The following is a 24,405-nucleotide window of genomic DNA, read 5'->3' on the forward strand; positions in this document are numbered from 1 at the left end:
TTAGGAAATAATAAAAGAAAAGGAGAGGGAGGAGAGATAAAGATGGAAAGAAGGAAAGAAGAAAAAAAAAAGAGAGTTTTCCCGGGATGGCAATCATTTGTTTAGCTGCAGTGCTAAGTTGGATAAACAATTGGAATTGAGTATGGGTGAGTATTGTGGGTTTAAGGTTTAGGAGTGCCGTTGCAGGATCTGGAGGAATCGTGATTTCCAGGGCTTTAGAAGCCATAAGAAATATATTCTTCCAGAATTCTTCAACTACGGGGCATTGCCACCATATGTGAAAATGTGTTCTTGCTGTGTCACATCCTCTAAAGCAATTAGGTGAATATGTGGGGACAAATTTAGCTATTCTAGCTGGTACAAGGTACCAGCGTGCTAGAACCTTGTAATTAGTTTCTGCAGCAAAACAATTTGGAGAGGAAGTTTTGGTGGCTGACCATATATTCGACCAATCTTGTTTATTTAACACTCGATTCATATCTTGTGCCCATTTAGTTGTGTATGAGGGTAGAAACTCACTAGATATCATATTAAGTTGGAAATATAATATTGAGATAAGTCCTCTAATGTGTGGATCACTTATACAAATCCGCTCAAATTGAGTCATTTGATTAAGAGTTAAGCCTGTACTAAGAAGTGGTTCATAAAAATTTTTAATTTGTAGATATCGAAATATTTCAGTTTTAGGTAACCCAAAGGTTTCACATAGTACAGGAAATGTATAAATAGCTTTAGTCGAGGAAAGATTGTATAAACGAGTCAGGTTCGTAGAGGTCCATGCAGAGAATGATTTTGGGAATTTCCAGGCAGGATAAAAGGCTGGATTATTAAGAAATGAAAGCAAAGGATTATGTGTTGATTGAAGATTATGTGCAAATTTACATTTATCCCATACTGCTAGGGTCTGTTTCGTGATAGGATTAGAAAGATGTATTCTATCAGCAGGACAGAGCCAAAACATATTTGCCACTGAGATAGGGTCACTTTCCACTGATTCAATAGTTACCCATAGGGGAGCTTCTACAGAAGTATGATACTTGGGTATAAGTGCTAGCTGTGCAGCGTAGAAATAGGAGGAAAAGTTGGGCAATCCCAAACCACCACTCAATTTATTAAGGTAAAGCGTAGATTTAGGTATACGAGGTTTGGTGGTACCCCAAATGAAGGACATAACTCTACGTTGAGTAAGTCTAAGAAAGTAAGATGGTAAAGAAATAGGGAGTACCCTAAATAAATATAAGAATTTTGGCAGGATTGACATCTTTACCGCATTAATCCTTCCCAACCATGACAATGATAGAAGAGCCCATTGTTTCAGGAAGCTGGAAGTTTGTTTAAGGAGGGGTAAGTAATTTGCTGCAAAAAGGTCTTTAAGAGAGATTGTGAGTTTTATTCCTAGGTATGGAAGCTGCTTTGGAACCCAAGTAAAGGGTAAGGAAGTTTGTGCCTGCCGAAGTTCTAATTGAGATAAGGAAATATTTAATGCATTTGATTTTGTTGGATTAACATGTAGTCCTGATATTTGGGCAAAATTATCTAGTGTTTTTAGTAGATTAGGGGTGGATATATGGGGATGAGACAAAAATATAAGAATGTCATCCGCAAAGAGACATAGTTTATGGTGATAACCACCTAGTTCGATACCTTTAATGTCAGGATTGGTTCTAATAAGGTGTGCCAGGGGTTCTATTATTAGGGCAAAAAGTAGAGGGGAAAGAGGGCATCCTTGTCTAGTGCCTCTTTTGATATCAATCATTGTTGACTTATAGCCTGCATATTTGATATATGCTCTAGGATTATTGTATAAGGATGAGACCCAGGTTAAAAAATTTCCAAATCCCCATTTACCAAGGACATATTCCATATAGGCCACGTAACCGAATCGAATGCTTTCCTTATGTCTAAGGATACAAGGCAAGCTGGGATTCGTCTAGTTTTAGCCGCATTAATAAGTAAGAGTGCTCTCCTGATATTATCTCCAGCTTGGCGTTTAGGCATAAAGCCTGTTTGGTCTTTATGGATTAGTAGGCCAATAATATTATTCAGTCTAGTGGCCAAAATTTTAGCAATTAATTTTATATCGAAATTTAGGAGGGATATAGGACGATAATTAGTCCAGGAGGTGGAGTCAGAATGTGGTTTGGGGATCATTGCTATTATAGAGGTGAGAGTCTCTGTTCTAAATGAGTTACCTTTAAGGATCGAATTGAAGGCTTTAGTTAAGACAGGTGTTAAGATTGATGCAAATTGTCTATAATATGTTGCCGAAAATCCATCTGGGCCTGGTCTTTTACGTAATTTTAAAGATTTTATTGCGTTAAGGACTTCAGTATCTGTAATTGGACATTCAAGAAGATCTTTCTGTTGTTGATCAAGGTTAGGAAGCGTGATATTGGAGAACAGTGTGTCTGCTTTAGTTTTATCAAAATTTGAGGCAGAAGAATATAGTTTAGATAACTTAGAGCGAAAAATTTCAAATATTTTCACTGGGTTACTAGTGTAAGATTCCCGGGATACTTTCAATCTGATAGGCGTATGTATATGTTGTGAATTTTTTAAAATTCTGGCCATAGGTGTATCAGGTTTATTTGCCCTGCGATATTGAACATGCTGGCGTTTACTTATAAGTTTATCTGCGGTATCAGTAAGAAAAAGATCTAGATCCAGGCAGGCTTTTTCTAGTTTGGTACTGTTGGTAGCATTCGGGGAGGTTTGAAAAGTTTGATGACAGTCATTAAAGGTAGATTCAAGTTTTGCAAACAACAGTTTGCGTTCTCTTTTAAGGTTAATTGCTTGTTGTATCAGTCTACCCCTAATGACTACCTTGTGCGCCTCCCATAATGTAATAGCAGAGACATCGTCTGTATCATTGGATTTTAGGTAATCAGAAAGTGCTTTTTCAATCTCAACACGATGAGAAGGGTGGGTCAGAATTGAATCGTTTATACACCAAGTGGTATCGTGTGATCTAGGAATTGTGGAAGCAATGGTAATGAATACTGCACAGTGGTCTGTCCATGGAAAAGGAATGATTTTGGATGATATGATTTCTGGTAGCATACTTGACGGGATTAGAATATGATCTATTCGTGAAAAAGAGTTATGCGGATAAGAATAATGAGTGAAGCGCCTACTAATAGGGTTCATCTCTCGCCAAGTATCTACCAGGCTATGAGTGGTGAGTAGATGTTGAAAAGTTAGGTTTATTGAGTTTGTGGTAGGTCCAGGGGGAGATTTATCTAAGAAAGGGAAAATAGTAGCATTAGAATCCCCACAAATAACAACAGTACCAAACTTATGTACTTCTATAAGTTGAAAAAGGTGGGATAAGAAAGCAGTTGGGCGTTTGTTAGGGGCATAATAAGACACAATAGTAATAGGATTATCAGAAATAAAACCTGTTAGGAGAACATATCGTCCTTCAGGGTCTGTTATTTTGGATACAAGGTTAAACGGAGTGGAACGGTGAAAACCAATGAGAGTTCCGCGCTGTTTAACCGTAGCTGAAGCAGTATAGAATTGTGGATATGATGATGAAAGAAATTTGGGATAAACTTTGTCAGTAAAATGCATTTCCTGCAAACATATAATATTAGCTTTTTTCATATCAAAAGAGCGTAAAGCCTTGGTTCGCTTATGTGGGGTATTAAACCCCTGTACATTTAATAACAAGATATTTATAGGAGCCATAAAACAACGAATGCGAATATTATAGCATAACAAGCAGAGTACTCACTCGTGGTCTCACACTCCCATTTCACTTTTCACCAGTCTTCTTATTTTTCCATTTTTGGATTCACCCCATTTTTATTATTTATCCTTTACTTCTCTTCTCATTTTTATTATTTATCCTTTACTTCTCCTGGTATTTCAGGTCCCTTTCACTTTTGCTTGCCCATTGTTGTATGTGCTGATCCTACTGCCGGACCATTACCTCAGCTCCCGTTTGGATGCCTCCGCCTTGCTCTCGGCTCCATGCTCATGGTTTGGCATACAGGGTGGTTTTGCCAGGTACAGTGGTGATGCATTTATTGTGGTTTTGCCCCTTTTCTATACATTTTATTACCTTTCCAATCAACCCATCTCTCCCCCCCACTTAAGGCTTAGTTTTCTGGTTATGTATTTTCCAGATGCAACTAGACGTACATCGCATTGCTCCTGATGAGTGGAGGGTTCCACGAAACGCGTAGAGCTTCTTAGATGCGACGTCATCATACTGATACCACCTGAATACCCATTGGGGTCTCTTTAGGATCATGAATGATTTTATATCTTTTTTATATATTGCCCATGTGGAATAAGGGAGGATTAACTGTGTTAATGGAAATTATTAAATGTACAATTATGTATGATTATGGTATGGTACATATTCATTATCTGTTTTATATGAATTAATTTGGATATACCTATTTATTAAACATTATTGTTATCTATTCTATCTGGTTGTCTGCCAATGCCTCATTCAAAGTCCCGACTCCCCCTCTTTGACGAGTACTCACCGAGAGCCAGGATCACCAACCCGAGAGTCAGGAGGGAATAGCAAAGATTAAAGAAAGAAGCAATAGAATAGAAAAAGAAAAAAGGAGAGGAGAATCGAACAAACCCAATATGAAGACAATTTAGCAGTATATAAAGGCTAAATAATAGGGTGTAGGAGCATCTCAGGAGAGTTTTTAGAACTCTCTGAGAGGGTCCGGGACCACCAATAGAGACCCCCATAACAATGGTAGGAGTCCTTAGGTGGAATAAAGGGCAACAAGAAATTCCTAAGGGATGTAAACATCGGAGGACCACAGGAACTATTCCATTACTATCATGGAAACATTTTGCTTAAATTGTTACAAAAAAAGAAAAAATAAAGTTCAAAAACTTGAGAGGAAAAAAAAAACAGAAAAAAAGTTAATATAAAAAAAAAAAAAAATTTGTAACATAACAGTAGTATGTAGCCATAACTCATTTTAGTCATGAATATGGCCAGTTAATTAACTCTGTCAGCATACTGTGCTGGAAAAAGTAGCAAGGACAAATAACTAGTCTGGCTTAGATTGTCAGTCCATTGAATCCTCATTGTTTGATGGTGAATGTTCATATCGACCTCGCTTGTTAAGATTTTGATGGGAAGATGTGGAATAGCTGGGTTTTGGGTCTTTGTTTTGCTGTGTAGAACGAAAAGCTGAGCGCCTATGAGACTGCTCATTTGGTAAGATTTCTTCGGCTAGGCCCATATCAAATAGGGCTGACTTCAAGTCCTCTGAAGAGCGACAAACATATTTTGTTTCCAAATGAGTAAATCTGAGACAAAAAGGAAATCCCCATTGATAGGAAATTTGATTTCTCTGGAGTACCTGGAGTTGAGGTTTAAGTGCACGTCTTTTTACAACTGTTAGTGGGGACAAATCCGTGAAGAGTTGATAGGTATTGCCCTGGAAGCTAAGAGATTCTCTCCCTCTGGCAGCTGTTAGTATCTGTTCTTTGGTTCTGTAAAAGTGCAATTTAGCTATAATATCCCTCGGGGGACCATTTATTTTGCGTGGGGCTAACGCTCTATGCACTCTATTCATTTCGAACCTGTCAATAGGGGTTCCAGGTAATAATTCTTGAAAGAGCGCCGTGATATTAGCCTGCAGGTCTAGAACAGATTCAGGGATTCCCCTGATTCGCAGATTCGATCGACGATCTCTGTTCTCTTGGTCCTCTAAACGATTTTGTAACGTAAGGTTTTCCTCTTTTAGTACCTTCATCTCAGACATGTAGTTCTGTGTAAAATTATCAATTTCATCAACCCTCAGTTCTAAGTCAGCTGTTCTCTGACCTAGTTCTCTAATTTCTTTAGTCAGTTTGTCAGTTATATGATCAGAAGTCTGTTTGAGGGCTTTCTGAAGCATACATTCAAATTTTTTGAAGATGTCAGACTGTGTAGCAGCTTGTAATTCACAGTATTCATATTCAGACTCAGACCCACCGTTAGCAGCCTGTGTCTTCTGACTGTGAGGTAAAGATTTTCCAGTGTATTTACCGCTGTGCTGACTGTGAGGTAAAGATTTTCCAGTGTATTTACCGCTGTGCTGACTGTGAGGTAAAGATTTTCCAGTGTATTCACCATTGTGCTGACTGTGAGGTAAAGATTTTTCAGTGTATTCACCGTTGTGCTGACTGTGAGGTAAAGATTTTCCAGTGTATTCACCGCTGTGCTGACTGTGAGATAAAGATTTTTTAGTGTATTCACCGCTGTGCTGTGGGGGAGAGGATGCCGCCGCTATTCCAGCCGCCAGCCTGTGTGCCGTTTCCTTCGTTTTTCCTGCTTTAATTTTCATTTTAGGAGCTCTCAAGACCATTGTCAGTGAAGCTGACCGTATTAGGTAGGATTTTCTGCAGTTTTGGGATACTTGCTGGTTCACTGGGACCTATAGTCCTCTGATGAAAACTCCCGAGGAGCGGAGCTCTAAGGTAACATTACCTTCACCTCAGGCTGCCGCACATGTGCCCGGGATGCCCCATATATCAAGCAAAAATTTATATTGGTGAAATTGTCCCAATAGGGTGCCACATCCAAATTAACTAGACAAAAGGAGGGTATCCCCTAAGTGGACTTTAAAGGCACTAATATATTTGATAGAAAAAGTATAATTTATTAAACATGATAAACAAGATAAAACAAAATACATTGGAATGGTTACGGTACAAAATCACCACAAAGATTGACTGTAAATTTTTCGTGGTTCACCCAACACATTTCAGAGTATCAATGTCTCTTTCTTCAGGGGTGTTATGAGAAGATCAATCATGTATCTACAATATAGTGATTACAAAAAGTCAGAAGGAGTATATAGCAAACAACACTGTACCATATGTATGTTTACACCAATTATACATTATATAGACTCACGTATGTTGTGAAGATATCACAAGTGAAGCATTCCAAAAAAGCTATTTAAAAACAAAGAACATAGGCGGAACTGTGTCTCCGAAGATCGCCTGTTTAAAGTAGCTGGTCTTCACAGCATGCATTGATTTTACACCAAACAGAGTGGAATTTTGAATAGAGCCGGACTACCATAGGGAGCATTGGACAGCTGATAACGCTGAAGCCAAAGAAGGGTGTCGCCCTGTAAGTAAGGGTAATAAGATGTAATATAGGGGTAACCGGTGGTGTTGTTAAACTGACTAGAATTAAAGTTTTTACTATATAGGTATTATAAATAAGAATGAAAAAATATGTAAACAGATATATGAAAGAATATATATATATAGATATATAGATATATATATAGATATATAGATATATCTATATATATATCTATATATCTATATATATATATATATATATAGATATATAGATATATCTATATATATATATATATATATATAGAGATATATATATATAGATAGATATATATATATCTATATCCTACCTGCATCAAGTGGGAGCAGGTTATTGATGCAAGGATGGTATAAAACTATGCAGCTGGTGTGTACTGAAAAGAAATAGGTGCATGACATAGGGTCAGTTTTATGGGTGTATATATGAATATCTGGATTCAATTTTTTTTATCAGAATATGGTAATTAAATTTGTTTTAAAATATTCCATGGTATTTTAGTCTCTCATATAGGACAAAAGTAAATTTGATACAAATATAATGAGTCTGTGTACAAAACTAAACACTCTACTACACTATACTGTCTGTACAGGCTGCTTTGTGATTGATTAAACGTCACTTTTGTTAGGCTTAGTGTAATATTGAGGTATACACTAGCCATATCATTTACCTTCATTAGGATAAGTACTAACCACCATCACAGGAAGCTTTAGGCTTTAGGTATATATAATGCAATTTATATTTTAATGCCACTGGAGCGAACAGAGATGATAAAGTCATCTCTAAAGCAAAAAGTGGCAACATACATAAAAGTGTACCAAAGTGTCAGAGTACAGCTAAAATATTAGATTGATCTTACCTTAGTAAGTAAAGGATGACCGTATGGAGACAGGTCCTGGCATCCAAACCCTCAGGTGGATGTCAGCCATGTCTCCAAGGGCGTCTATGATATACACCTCCCCTCCAATCACGGGTCTCACCGATAGGTATCAGGTGAGCCCAAGAGGGAGGAGGAGATGAAGAGCGCGTCACTAGTAGGCTTCCTGAGCCTTGCGCGCACTACCCCATCCCGACCTCACATGCGCAACGTCATGCGCCCGCGACCCACAGACACAGGAGCTTTACCGGTGGACAGCGCATGCCCGCCGAAGTAGCAAGATGGAGGCCAGGTGAAAAGGGGAATCGTTTGTAGCCTCCATAGAGGGCCGCCACGAATTAGCAGCTAGGGCGGCTGTGTGTTGCAGGCGTTTTAACAGTCCAGCCAATGGGGACAATCAGGCAAAGTCAAAAGAATATTTGTAAAAGCGCCAATTACTTGTTCAATCAAATCTAGGACGTAACAACAGGGGGCATAGAACTGTGGTTATAGCCCTCTTGTGCCCTGTTTCCCCAAAAATAAGACCTAGCGTGATTGTCGGTGATGGCTGCAATATAAGCCCTACCCCCCAAATAAGCCCTACCCTGTTTCCCCGAAAATAAGCCCTACCCAGAAAATAAGACCTACAAGGACTTTAACTAGGGCTTATTTGGGGGGTAGGGCTTATATTGCAGCCATCACCGACACTCACGCTAGGTCTTATTTTCGGGGAAACAGGGTGCCAACAAATATAAAATAATAGAGAATTTGCAGGCAATTGGGGAGGACACAGAAGACCACTTACAAAGATTAACCATATATTCACAGGAAGATGTATATATACACAGATATAGAACCTTTAAGTAAACAATGAGGTTTTTAAATGTAAATGTGCATGGAAATCAATACTATATTAGTACATTCAAGTTATACTTATTAATTAAATAAAGGAGATAAGTGAGACGGGATGAACAAATAGAGGAAATGTATATGCGCAAAAATCTATAATCACATTTACATAAGGGTCAATAGCCTTAATCACTTTTTCTAAAAGGCAGATAACAGTATGAGTCTGTCTATATAAGCGCATATTATTGGACATTAGGATGTGGGTATATTATATTATATTTCTATTTTATTTCTCCATACCTCCTGAGGAGAAGCCTTCCAAGAAGGGTTGAAAACAAATAGCCATGTTGAGGCCGGGTGGTACTGTAGCTTTAAGATTGTGTATCCATCGCAGCTCCGTTTGGAGGAGGGTTTTATTCCAGTCCCCTCTTCTGAAGCTGGGATGGATACGATCTAATATGAGGAATTTAATTTTCGGAAATTTACCTCCATGTACTGTTTTGGAATGCCGGCCTAGGGGTAACTCGGGGTTGCCAGTTTGCATACTCTTTATATGCCTGTATGCACATTTACAGAATTCCAGTTTGGTCTTGCCAATATAAAAACAGCCGCAATCGCAGCATAACATATAAGCGACTCCAATGATTTTACAATTGGCAAAGTGTCTAGGATGGAATATTACACCGTTAGGGAGAATAGGGTTTCTTTCATGTGTACATGTATTTGCAATAATTAAAAGCACCGCCATATATGTGCCTTTAAATTTACATGGGTCTTTACGAGCTTCCCCTTTGTATTCACTGGTAATAAGTTTATCCCTAATTGATGCTGCCCTTTTGAATGTAAACAAGGGACAGTCCGGCACAAAATTGTCCAAGTATGGAATCCAAAGACAGCATATGCCAGTATTTGTTGACAATGTTGTTAATTTTGGATTGTTGGTTTGCATATCTTGTAATGACGCGTATAGGATTGATATCATTTTTGGGTTTCTGTATGTATATACATTTTTTTGTCTCCTGTGAAAGTGCCCATTTTGTGTAAGCAGAAAATTTCCAGCCTGTAAGATGGTATCTGTTTGGGGTGGAACTTCAACTTCCGTGAACATATGCGATAACGCGTCAGGTTTCACATTCTTGGAGCCGGGCCGGTAGGTTATGTGGAAACTGAAGCGTGAAAAAAAAAGAGCCCATCTTGCTTGTCTGGGTCTGAGGCGTTTGGCGGTCCTGAGATATTCTAGATTTTTGTGATCCATGAAAATCAGTATTGGGTGTGTTGCTCCCTCCAAGAGGTACTGCCACTCCTCCAGAGTTGATTTAATTGCCAACAGTTCTCTGTCCCCCACATCATAGTTCCTTTCTGAAGGCCCTAACTTCTTTGAGCGCTGGGACAAGATGGCCCCTACAGCGCTCTCTGAGGCATCCACTTCCAGGATGTATGGAAGAGCGGGGTCAGGGTGCTTCAGTAACAGGGCCAAAGTAAAAAGTCCCTTTAACTTGTCAAAAGTGGCTTGGGCTGCCTCCGTCCATTGAAAACAGTTCCGTTTCTTGGTGAGCTGAGTGATGGGCATGATGATACCAGAGAAGTTTTTGATAAATTTCCTGTAGAAATTGGAGAAAGCGATGAACCGTGTACCCCTTTCTTATCAATGGGAGGTGGCCAGGACGTTATAGCTGCGACTTTTTGGGGATCCATTGCCATACCTCCTGTAGAGATTACCAGTCCGAGGAAGTGAATGGTCTGCTGTTCGAATTCACATTTTTCGGCCTTGGCATAGAGTCCATTTTGTCTTAACCTCAGAAGGACTTGTTTCACATGGACACGATGTACTTCTAGAGAGACTGAAAAAATTAGAATGTCGTCTAGGTAAACGATCATGAATAGGTCTAGGAAGTCTCTGAAAATATTATTTACAAAATGCTGGAAGGTTGCCGGAGCATTGCATAACCCGAATGGCATAAAGAGGTATTCAAAGTGGCTAAAACGCGTCCAGAAGGCCGTTTTCCACTCATCTCCCTTCCTGATTCTGATCAAATTGTAAGCACCTCGTAAATCCAACTTGGTAAATATCCTTTGCAGAGCGGAGTCTCTGGAGCAGTTCTGGAATCAGAGGCAGGGGGTAGAGATTTTTAACGGTTTAATTCTCTGTAATCCACACATGGACGGAGTGAGTGGTCTTTCTTTTCAACAAAAAATATTCCTGCCCCGGCTGGTGAAGTAGAGTGATGGATGAACCCCTTCTTGAGGTTCTCACTGACAATCTTTTAAGACCACGAGTTCAGGCTCTGAAAGGGGAAACATCCTCCCAAATGGAATTGCTGCCCCTGGTAAAAGTTCAATCGGGCAATCGTGGGCCCAGTGGCGAGGAAGAGTGTCTGCTTTTTGCTTATAGAAAACATCCAGGAAATCGTGGTACACGGATGGAACAAGGTCTTGGGATTCGGATACTGGTTTCAGACAACCAATATCTGGAGCTGTATGGTGGAGGATCTGGAGACAGTTGTGGAGGCAGTAGGAGGACTGAAAATCTACCTTGCCGGTTGTCCAGTCTATCTGTGGGTTGTGTGCTTGCAACCATGGCATTCCTAGAATGATCGGAAAAAGTGGTGAGGCTATAATGTCCAGGCACAACAGCTCTTAGTGGTTAGGTGAGATGTCAGCGGGCAAAGGTTGGGTTTCTTGGACGATGGGCCCAGATTTGATGTTGGACCCATCAGCTAATTGTATGGACAGTTTATGTTGCTTAGATCGTAGAGGAATGTTGTGTTGCAGGACGAAGGCACGGTCGATGAAGCAGCTGCAGGCACCTGAAGCAATTATGGCCTGGACTTGAAGCACCCCTTCTGGAAGCTGTAGGGAGACAGGAACAGCAATGTGAGTCGTTCTTGCTAGAGTCAATGCATAATGATCAAGAGGAGGAGAATAAAGTGAGTGGTGATTGCGCTGTGATAAAAAGGGGGGAGGGGGGAAGAGGAAGGGGAAGGGGCTAGCTCAAATGTATGAGTGAGTGAGGTGAGTGAAAAAATAAAAAAAATATATTTAAAAAAATAATAAGTATGAGGGCTAGTATCATACTAGCACATGAAAATATTGTAAATACTGAAACAAAAGAAAAGAAAGTTCTCAGTGCAAAAGGGCTAGTATCATACTAGCACATATGTGGTAACTCAGCAAATACTTATTAGAAGAAAAATCTCAGTGCAAAAGGGCTAATATCATACTAGCACATATGTGGTAACTCAGCAAATACTTATTGGTGACTCCAAGTAAATAAATAAATGGTGAACAATCCCACCACCTAGTAGTACAAAGTGCTCAAACAAAGAGTCATCAGTTCCAAAAAGGCAAAATGAAAAAACTATACAAAATATAACAGTGTAATGAAATGTAATAAAGTGCGGTCTCATGGGCACTAAATCCGAATAGACTGAGGAAACAAAATTGCCTAAAACATATAAAAAGCTATAAAATGAGTGACAAATACAGTGTGGGTACAAAAAATATATATATATATATATATATATATATATATATATATATATATATATATATTGAACCAAATAAAAATATATAAATCAAAAAAAGTATATGAGGCCTAGTATCATACTAGCACATAAAAAATATTGTATATACTGAAACGAAAAAAAAAGGAATCTCAGTGCAAAAGGGCTAGTATCATACTAGCACATATGTGGTAACTCAGCAAATTCTTATTAGTGACTCCAAGTAAATAAATAAATGGTGAACAGTCCCACCACCTTGTAGTACAAAGTTCTCAAACAATGAGTCATCAGTTCCAAAAAGGCAAGTCCACAAGCCACAGGAAAGGGAAAAAAGTCTTCAGTGGGGACACCTCTGTGCTCGCAAGCAGCTCACCTTACTGCTGCAAGACAACAGCTTGTAATCCAATAACAAATCACCAGCAGGCAAGGGTCCCATCCAGTAGTTCAGACGATTCAGGTGGTGGGTGTGCAGGATGGTATATAAAAAACATAAGCAGACAGTATATAGTATAACTCCGTGGCGGCCAGAGTGGAAAAAGGGACAGGACACAGAAGGGGGATGCACTCACTTTTGTAAAATGAGTGTGGGCGTCAATCCAACGAACGATGAGTTCGTATACCTCAAAAGGGTGTCTTCAAACCGTCCCCATTTCCTCAATGCTCGTCACAATGGGATGAATATATGTGGAGTGTTGGAAGAGAGTGCACATAGCGTGATCCCGTATATAAATCAATTTATTAGGTTAAAAACAACATAGTACACTTATATTTAGCAGAAGGCTATAGTAAAAAACATCCACGAGCACCGAGCTCGTATCCTGTCGTCAGTCTGTGACAGTTCCCGTGCTCCAATCCTGACGCGTATCGTCACGTCACGTGACTTCATCATTTATCAAGTGGAGGAGAGTCACACTTACGGGTCTTGTTGGGACACATGTTGGCGTAATGACTGGCTCCTCCGCAGTAGAGGCAGAGATTATTTGTACGACGGCGCTGCTTTTCTTCCGGTGTCAAGGGTACACAAAGCAGGCCTAACTGCATTGGCTCTGGAGCTTCAGTGGTAGGAGCAGATAGTGGGGATGCAGAGGTAGGTAGGTGGCTAGGTACCCTGGGTAGCATCCACATGGGCCTGTACTGGCTGGACCTTTCAGATCTTCGCTCCCTCAGCCGGCGATCGATCTGAATGGACAGTTGGATCAGTTCTTCGAGGGAATCGGGGATCCCCACACGAGCTAGTTCATCTTTAAGTGTCTCTGAAAGTCCTAAGCGGAACTGAAAATGGAGAGCGGCGTTGTTCCATTGCGTGTCGGAACTCCACCGTTTAAAGTCTGTAACATAATCCTCCACGGGCCTACGACCCTGCTGGAGTGTGTGGAGGCTGGCCTCGGCTGTAGTGGTACATTGAGGATCATCATAAAGTTTAGCCATCTCATCCAAAAAAGAGTCCATAGTACCCAGCAAGGGACTGGCTTGCTCCAATAGGTGATGAGCCCAGGTCTGGGGTTCTCCCTGCAGTAATGAAATGATGAACCCCACCTTGGTACTTTCCAGAGAGAAGGTGCGGGGCTGTAGCAGAAAATACAAATGACAGGCGTTCCTGAATTTGCTGCGATCTCCCATAAATCTCTCTGGAGCAGGAACTCGTGGTTCTGGAGGTGGCACCACTACTGTGGGTGTAGAAGCTGAAACTGATGATGCAGGTGCTGCGGCTGTCCGATGTGCTGAGGTGCTTGGAGAGAGAGACTCCACTCGTTGTTATAGTCACTGGTAGCCATCTTGCAGGCCCTGGACTGCTTGAGTGAGGTTTGAAATCTGTTGACACAGAGCATCCATGGCTGAGGCCCCCCTTTTCGGACTCCATTTGGCTGGATTGTACTGTCACCTACCTTACAGGGGAGTCCGAAATGACGAGGGTGGCCTCTTGCATGGTCCCGGTCCTAGCACCCCTGGAGGTTGAGACAGGGCTGCTAGGGCGGCAGAAATGTGCAGGTGCCTACTGGCAGGATCAGGAACACCGACGTCTTCATGGAAGAGGTGGGATGCTGATAACTGGATCGGTTCAGGAAAAGTCTAGCAGGGGTACTTCCAGGGTCAAGGACAGGCAGGAGTTGGCAACGTGCTGGCAGCGAGGTACACAGTCGGCAGGCAGATTCGTAGTCAGGGACTGGCAGAGGTTGGCAACAAGCTGGCAGTGAGGTACAGGATCAGAAGACAGAGCCGTAGCCAGAAGTTCAAGCCGGGTTCGGTACAGGAAGCAGAGGCAGACAGAGATACAGGGGTAATCCGAGAGGGTAGTCGAGGAAGGCCGAGGTTCAGGATCAAAGGTAAATCAAACAAGGCAACAGCAAGGGTACAGGAACGAGCTGAGACAATCCAGCACTGATACTAGTATGCTGATCATTTAAATAGGGCGCCTTGCGCCGTGACTCGTTGGTGTGCGAACGTGCATGCACTGACGTGCACTCGCTCGTATGGTTGCATTAACGTGCGTGCCTAGTCCGGGGCTCGCTCGTTCTTACCGTACGTCTGGCTGGCACACGGGAACGAGCAGTTGTGATGGTTCTCTGACACTGTTACTGAGTTTTTGGGCCTCTATTTTAAAACTTGCATCATCAGAGCAATTTTGCCTCGTCTGCAAATACTGGCTGTAGGGTTTAGAATTTACCAACGTTTGGGGGTGAAAACTCGACGCATGTAGGATTGTGTTACCTGCTGTAGGTTTCCTATAAAAATTGCTGCCTAGGGTGCCCTCATTACCTCTATAGACCTCTACATCCAAAAATGCTAAGCGCTCGCTGTCATAGATCATAGTAAAATTTGAATTGAACTTGTTTTTGTTCATTCTGCTCAAACATTGCTGAAGTGTCTCAATTGGTCCCTCCCAAATGACAAAAACATTATCGAAGTACCGGTACCAAGCCAGCATATGGTCCGTGTACATCGACAGCGATTCATCAGCAAAGAACATCTTTTCCCACTCCTGCCAATACAGGTTGGCGTAAGATGGAGCACAGGAGGTCCCCATTGCCACACCCTGTATCTGGAGGTAGTGGGACCCATAAAAGCTGAAAACATTGTGCCCTAGAATGAATTTTAGAAGAGAGAGGATGAACTCGTTGTAGGACAAGTCCCCGTCATTTCTCACATTGATGACATGTTTGACCGCTGCAAGACCTTTAGAGTGCGTAAAATGTAGGTATTATGGGAAAATTTAAATATGCTGTATCAACCAATAAGTAATATTCTCTGTTGTATTTCACCACTATGTCTGCTGTAATCTGTCTGTACCAGTCCTGGTTTTTCAAGATTCTATTACACATCGCAATGTATTTTTCAATGTCAAATATGACAATGTTGCCTCCTTTATCGGCCGGTTTTATGGTAATAAGATTATTTTGGGAGAGTTGTTCTAAGGTTTGGGCTTCTTTATCATTCAAATTGGTATGTTTATTGGTTTGTATTTTAAGTTTCTCCAAGTCCTTATTGACCAACCTTAAAAACGCTGCTGCATTGGGGTTGGTACTTGGGGCTGGGCATAGATCTGACTTCTTTTTAGGTTTTGATTTTTTAGAGTTGTTGTCCGTAAGTCCAGGTTCCTCAACTGTTTAAATAATCGTGAAAGATCAATCCGATCAATCCGATCAATCAGATCAGCTGTATCGTTCTCTTCTAGTAAAGAGATAAGTTGGTCAAGGGCTTGAGTTTCATGTGGAGTACGACCAGTATCAGTGTGCTGTTTTTGGTATAGACTCTTCAGAATTAATTTCTGAATGAACAGTTGGAGATCTTTATAGATTTCAAATTTATTCAGATCGTCACTCAGATAAAAACGTAGTCCTTTTCTTAGGACTGCAATTTCATTCTCAGATAGGCTGTAAGAGGATAGATTAATTACATCCAGATCACCATCAGATAAGGCTGCTTTTACAGGTGACTTTATAATGTGATCGGTGTTACTGTGTCGGGATTGGGGTGCAGGGGTCTGGTTTTCACTAAAATTAGGTCCAAAAAAGATGAATTAATAAGAGCCAAATTAGGCTGATTAGGAGATGAAAGGTTAGGTAGGGAGGAAGAGCCTCCATTAGGTGTAGTGTGTGAAGAAGAAGTCCCCTTCACCTTGATCGTACCTTGTTATTTATGAGTAATGCGGTTACATCCTGTTGTTATAGTAGAAGAGTGAGGTACAATGTGCAGAGTGTCCAAACTAGGTTTTTTCGCCTTTTGGTCTTGTGTCAAGTCGCCATAATATTGGCATTTGGTACTTAATCTACTTTTAGATTGTTTGGATCCCATCTGTGAAGAAAAAAGAGGAAACATTAGAAGGAGGTTGGGGAGCAGAAGCTTGCTGGTACTATTTAGTAGTTTTATTATTAGTGTATTTATTTTGGTTGCATTTGTAAGCTTCTCCACTTTGAAATGCATTTGTGTCCTTTTTTGATTATTATTTCTTTGTTAAACATTTCCTCCATTCAAATAGTATCTTTATTGTAACAAAAATAACAATTTACAAATAGAATATATGCATAAGAAATGTCAAATATGCATTGAAGATCTTACCAACGGTTATCTCTTAACAGACATCTCATATATTATACTACATGCTGAGACAAGCATTTACACATATAACAGAAAAGATATTAATAATAATAATGGTACAGTGTTGACATACCTGTATGTGTCCTCATCACTCAGTTGCCATTAAATAGAAAAAGTGCTGGTGGAGGGCAGTATTTAGGTACGAAAAGGAAGGTTTGCCTCGCTAACTGAGGGTTTCTGTGGCTTGTAGCCACCTATCCCAAATGTTATTATATTTTGACGGGCATTCTCTGTGCTTGTATATGAGTTTTTTATACGGTAAGCTATTATTCACTTCTGCTACCCATGTACTGAACTCAGGTGAGTTAGTTTTCATCCATTGCCTTGCCAGGACATTCTGTGCAGAAAAAAGTATTTCATTTAGAAATATTTTAGTGAATTTGTTCATGCATGTTGTGAAGACCAGCTACTTTAAACGGGCAATCTTTGGAGGCACAGTTTTGCCTATGTTCTTTGTTTTTAAATAGCTTTTTTGGAATGCTTCACTTGTGATATCTCCACAACATACGTGAGTCTATATAATGTATAATTGATGTAAACATACATATGATACAGTGTTTTTTACTATATACTCCTTCTGACTTTTTGTAACCACTATATTGTAGATATATGATTGACCTCCTCATAACACCCCTGAAGAAAGAGACATTGATACTCTGAAATGCATTGGATGAACCACAAGAAATTTACAGTCAATCTTTGTGGTGATTTTGTACCATAACCATTCCAATGTATTTTGTTTTTATCTTGTTTATCAAGTTTGATAAATTATACTTTTTATATCAAATATATTAGTGCCTTTAAAGTCCACTTAGGGGAAACCCTACTTTCGTCTAGTATATTAAGCAATTGGTTGATTGTATATCAATCAGTTGGGACAACTATATACACTTGGCTTACTCCAGTCTCCTCCAGCACATCACTTGCCTGCTGACTGTTACTCTCTCTCTCCAGTGCATCACTTAACTCCAGGCACAGCTAGCATGTGGTTAGGTCCAACTCAGTCAGGCCTCAGCAACTGCCTTTTGCAGGCAGGGACCGCAGGTCCCTTTAATGTAGTAAAAATAGGAATAGTAAGTCCTCTTCAGGCCCTGATACCTCCTGGCTTCAGCTGCCTGACTTCACTGCCCGTGACATTGCAATCTTCACTTGCTCCACACCCAGCTCTGACTGTTTCCTCTCCTTCCTCTCTGGCATGCCTCTCCAGTCCCCCCAACTGCCCATGTCACTCACCAGCCCTCCTGGCTGCAAAATGGTGATTCCCTCCTGAAGACTTGCCCGGCAGTACTAACTCCTGCTGTCCTCTCTGACTCCTCTCTATGCCTCCTGTTCAGATCCCCCATGCGTTCTTGAAAGGATCCAGGCCCAAGGTCACCCCCCAGACTGGGGATCTTCCCCAAAGGCCCCGACAGCGTAGTACTCCATCCTCAGTTCTTCCACCCGACAACTCCTCCCCATCTGGGATGACTCTGGGTATTTAAGGAGGCCTGTCCCCTGTCAATCCTAGTTGGGGATTGGTCAGGGCTCTCTGAAACACCCCAGACTGCTCCTCCCCACTTCCCTTTCTCCTCTTGTAGAATCCTCTAGAAGCGAGAGGGAGGTAACCATGGAGTGATGCTGTCTGTGAATCACAGCTGCTGCTCTGATCCCCTCCCATCCCACACAGATAAAAAAAAACAGACCTAGCTTCTAGCTAGGCCTGCTTAAATTTACTGGCTCTCACAAAAATACAAACTCTAGTACCTACCTAAGTAGAGGGTGCTACAGGGAGGCCCAGGGTTTGGGGATATATCTCCAGAGGTTAGGAGAAGCAGAAGAGTGAGGGAGGTAATATGAGGGTATGATTTGTATGAGGGGACATGCCTCAACATCCTGGGGGTTTTATTACCATGTGGGATTAGAATTAGGTGAAGAGTGCAGTAATAAGGAGAGGGCAGAAGTGAGGGCGATATATACAGATTGTGAGATGGAGAAGAAGGGTGAAGGAAAGAGAGTTTAACCAGTTCCGGACCAGCCGCTGCTGTTTTACTGCGGCAGGTTGGCTCGGCTGGGCAAATCGGATTCGCATCAGAACCGATCAGTCTCCAGGCCCAGGCCAATGATTTCTGGCCTGAACCTGCTGATCAGTCTTGGCAAATGAAATCCTCCCCTGCCTGTGTAAGTAAACACAGACAGGGGAAGTGATGTCATCTCTCCTTGTGGAAGTCTTTTTGTTCCTGAGAGAGGAGAGAACACATCCAAACATGAGTTGCACCAACACTACAGTGACACAGTACATATAGGCACATATTTCACCCCCCGATCGCCCCCCCCCAGTTAACTCCTTCACCCCCTGTTACTGTGTCACCCAGTGCAGTGTTCATTTTTTTTTTATCACTATACTCGTGTCATTAGTGACAATAATCAGTGTTAGGGTACTTAGTAGTAGGCCAAGATAGGTCTAGGGACCACCCCTAACCCCCCTAATAAAGGTTTAACCCCTTGATCACCCCCTGTCACCAGTCATCACCATATTACTGTCACAGGTGACGCTGGTTAGCTAGTTATTTTTTATAGCATCAGGGCACCCGCCGTATATTACCTAATAAAAGGTTTAACCCCCTGATCACCCGGCGGGTAATATCAGTTAGGTTGTAGCATCAGAAAGGGTCAGCTTCGCCCCAGGCAGAGTCAGATTAGTGGCAGTAGTGCTAACACCCACGCACCATACACATCCCCTAGTAGTATAGTATCTGAACAGATCAATACCTGATCTGCTCAGATCTATACTAGCTTCCCTCATAGTTTAGGGTTCCCAAAAATGCAGTTTTAGCAGGATCAGCCCAGATACCTGCTAGCACCTGCGTTTAGCCCCTCCACCCAGCCAAGCCAAGCCCACCCAAGTGCAGTATCAATCGATCACTGTCACTTACAAAACACTAAACACATAACTGCAGCATTTGCAGAGTCAGGCCTGATCCCTGCGAATGCTAACAGTTTTTTGGTAGCGTTTGAATCAGTGGCTGACAGTCAGGTGCTTTTTTCCTGTGAGTCTCACTACTGTACCAGTAAATTTAGAGGCCAAAATGTCAAATCGAAGGTACAATAGTGAAGAGGCCTACATGTTTCTAAGCATGACAGATAGTGAAGAGGAAGTCACCCATCTGTCAGATTCAGGCTCAGAATACGAACCCGTAGACAGCAGCGGCACCCTGACAGATAGCTCTGACGACTGAGTAGTGGTCCCTGCCAAGGTCAGGCGTACCCGACCCGTTCTTCTGCTGTCGTTGAGGTGCAAGAACCGCAGGGCTCTCGTATGGAGCAGAGAGCCAGTACTAGTGCCGCTCATCCTTCTGGTGAACTGGCAAACACCAGCGGCCTAGTACATCCTGGTCGTACATCCAGCATTGCAGTAACACTTGGTAACGTGGCGAGTCCCATAAGTGCAGTCCAAGCTGGTGAGGTGGCTAGCATGAGTAGTGTCCCGCAGCCACCAAGAAGAAGACAAAGACGGGACCCTCGAGCCCATAGTGTTCTTCCTGCTGCATTTGCAAATCCGAGGCCACCACTTTTGCAACACCCGTACTTCCCCCATTTACTGGCCAACCCGGAATTTAGGTGGAAACAGTTGATTTTACTTCACTTGTTTTTTATTCACTGTTTTTCACGGACGATATCTATAGATCTGTTGTAGACCAAAACAATTTGTATGCTGGTTAATTCATCCCTGCTAATTCCCAGTTGCCCCTTGCCAGAGATTGGAGACCTCTTACGCTCTCCGAATTGAAGACCTCCCTGGGCCTATCCCTCCTTATGGGCGTAGTTAAAAAAAGTGAGTTGTGGTCATATTGGTCCACTGACCCAATTTACCATACGCCCGTGTTCTCTGCCTCCATGACCAGGTCATAATACGAGCAGATCTTGCGGTTCATGCACTTCAATGATAATGAACTTTGTTGTCCTCAGGGTGACCCTGGATACGATCGGCTGCAAACTATTTCAACCAGCATTTTGCAGCCTTGTTTACTCCCGATCAAGTTGTCTGCATTGATGAGTCCCTGATTACGTTTTCTGGCCGCTTGTCTATCAAACAGTATCTTCCCACCAAGCGTGCCAGATATGGGGTCAAGATGTATAAGCTCTGTAACAGGCTATAAATATAGTTTTATGGTTTACAGTATGTGGGAAAAGATAGTCACGTGGAGCCGGAGAACTGCCCAGACTACATAGGGAGTACGTGGACAATTATTCCACAAGCATGCCACTTTTTAGTCAATTTTTTTGATTGTGGAATTGGCACATGTGGCACCATGTGATCTAATCGCCGGGGTTTCCCCCAACGGCTTGTACAATCCCAACTTAGACGGGGGGAGAGAGCCTGCTTGAAGTGTAATAATTTGTTAGCAGTGAAGTGGAGGGATACATAGAATGTTTTTGGTCTGTCCTCCCTTCACGCAGATATGACTGTGAAAATTTCTACGGCGACTGGTGTTGTGGAGAAATCCCTCTGTGTCCAGGAATACAACCTTAACATGGGAGGGGTGGACCTCAACGACCAGTTGTTGGTGCTGTACCTAATTGCCCGTAAGGCCAGACGCTGGTACAAAAAAGTGTCTGCATACTTATTTCAATTGGCTCTGCTGAATGCTTTTGCGCTATACAAAGCTTCAGGACGAAATGAATCCTTCCTTAAATTCCAGAAAGAGATCATCACAGCCTTTCTGTTTCCAGACAGTGCTGTGGCCCACCTTCCCAACACAAATGCAATGAGCTGGCTGCATGAGAGGCATTTTCTGTATATCCTCCCTGGTACCCAAAGAAACCCCCAAAGAAGATGTCATGTCTGCATAAAACGCAGATCTAGACGTGACATCCGCTTTTATTGTCCCTCCTGTCCTGACCAACCTGGTCTCTGTATTGGTCACTGTTTCAAATGCTACCACACACTAGTGGAGTATTAGCGTAGGGTACAGCATTGCACAGTCCTAGGGCACAAGTACACAGGGTCTCAAAAGATGAGATGGCCATCACATTTTGAGAGACCCTAATCTGGAACGTTTGTTTACAGTTTACAGTTTATAAAAATAAATAAATAAAAGCCAAAAAGAGTTGTCGTTTTAACTTTCTTCTCTTTCTATTGTTCGCTCTCTTACGTTCGCTCTCTTGCTCTCTCTCTCTCTCTCTATTGTTACTGTATTTTAGAACTGTAATGTTTTATTTTTACTGTGTTTTATTGTATTTGCTTTGCAGGTATGGTATGTCTTATGCCGCGTACACACGGTCGGACTTTTCGTCTACAAAAGTCCAACGGACGCCGACGGACTAAAGCTGGCTGGTAATCCGATCGTGTGTGGGCTTCTCCGGACTTTCAGCAGACTTTTTCAGCCTCAAATCCGACGGACTTTAGATTTGAAACATGCTTCAAATCTTTACGTCGTAACTACGACGGACCCCGAAATCCGCTCGTCTGTGTGCTAGTCCGACGGACAAAAACCCATGCTAGGGCAGCTATTGGCTACTGGCTATGAACTTCCTTATTTTAGTCCGGTGTACGTCATCACGTACGAATCCGTCAGACTTTTGTGTGGTCGTGTGTAGGCAAGTCCGTTCGTTAGAAAGTCTGCTGCAAGTCCGCCGAAAGTCCGCCGGAAGTCTGTCGGACAGGCTGTCGGACTTTTGTAGACGAAAAGTCCGACCGTGTGTACGCGGCATTACTGTTATACTGTAATGTTACTTTGTTTATTGTTAACAATTATTTGCTTAGCGGGTACACCATTCAGCTGCAGCACGGGTTTATTTATTCTGAAGGCAACAGCGTTTGCTCCCACGATACGTAAAGTCGTGACTCCAGCGCTGTAGGAGGTGATTTCCCCACCACAGTTAAAAAAAAAAAAATGGTGCACGTATGCCCATCATTAGAAGTGGGTGGATGAAGGGCGGTATTCTAATGGTGGGCATATCCACCAATCAATCTCTTTTTTTCGTTCAGCCCATAGGCTGCATGAAAAAAAGAACATTACAATATATGCCCAGCAAGGACCAGCAATGTACTGGTATGTTGCTGGACTTTAAATGGTTATACCAGAATGATGCCTGCAGGTTTAGATATCATCTTGGTATAATTCTTTTCAGCCTGTGGTCGGCTTTCATGTAAAAGCAATCCTAGCGGCTAATTAGCCTCTAGGCTGCTTTTACAAGCAGTGGGAGGGAACGCCCCCCCTCCCGCCGTCTTCCATGGTTTTCTCTGGCTCTCCTGTCCCACCAGAGAACCTGAGAATGCGGCCGGTGGTTCCGCCAGCTGACCATAGAGCTGATTGGAGACCAGAAGGGCTCTAATCATCTCTATGGCGTAAGAAGCCAGATTTTGCAGCTCTCACTTATTTTTGAAAATGAAGAAAGAAAATACTTTTTTTTTTTTTTTTTTCAAAACTTTGTGACAAAAAGCAAGATTTGCAAAATACTCAACATGCCTCTCAGCAAATAGCTTGGGGTGTCTACTTTCCAAAATAGGGTCATTTGGGGGGGGGGGGGGTTGTGCTATCTGGGCATTTCCTGGCCTCTGAAACTGTGATAGGCAGTAAGGAGTGAAATCAAAAATTTACACCCTTAGAAATCTGGCTAGGCTCCCAAAAAGTCTCAGACATGTGGTATCAGGAGAAGCAGCAGAATGTATTTTGGGGTGTAATTTCACATATGCCCATGGCATATTTGAGCAATATATCATTTAGTGACAACTTTGTGCAAAAACAATTGTAATTTTCCCGCAACTTGTGGCAAAATATAAAATATTTCACGGACTTACTCAACATGCCTATCAGCAAATCGCTTGGGGTGTCTACTTTCCAAAATGGGGTAATTTGGGGTGGTTTTGTGCTATCTTGGCATTTTCTGGCCTTCGAAACTCTGATAGGTAATGAGGAGTGAAATCAAAAATTTACCCCCTTAGAAACCCCGAAGGCAGTGCTTGGTTTTCGGGGTCCTGTACGTGGCTGGGCTCCCAAAAAGTCTCACACATGAGGTATCCCCATAGTCAGGAGAAGCAGCAGGATATATTTTGGGGTGTTATTCCACATATAACCATAGCATGTGTGAGCAATATATCATTTAGTGACAACTTTGTGTAATATTTTTTATTTTTTGTCATTTTTCAATCACTTGTGACAAAAAAATAAAATATTCAATGGGCTCAACATGCCTCTCAGCAATTTCCTTGGGGTGACTACTTTCCAAAATTGGGTCATTTGGGAGGGGGGTTTGTACAGCCCTGCCATTTTAGCACCTCAAGAAATGAGATAGGCAGTCAAACTAAAAGCTGTGTAAATTCCAGAAAAATTACGCTAGTTTGTAGATGCTATAACTTTTGCACAAACCAATAAATATATGCGTATTGACATTTTTTTTACCAAAGACATGTGGCTGAATACATTTTGGCCTAAATGTATGACTAAAATTAAGTTTTTTGGATTTTTTTCATAACAAAAAGTAGCAAATATAATTTTTTTAAAATATTTTCGGTCTTTTTC

This window comes from Aquarana catesbeiana, linkage group LG03 (genome assembly GCF_042186555.1).
Source record: "Aquarana catesbeiana isolate 2022-GZ linkage group LG03, ASM4218655v1, whole genome shotgun sequence".
Taxonomy (NCBI): domain Eukaryota; kingdom Metazoa; phylum Chordata; class Amphibia; order Anura; family Ranidae; genus Aquarana; species Aquarana catesbeiana.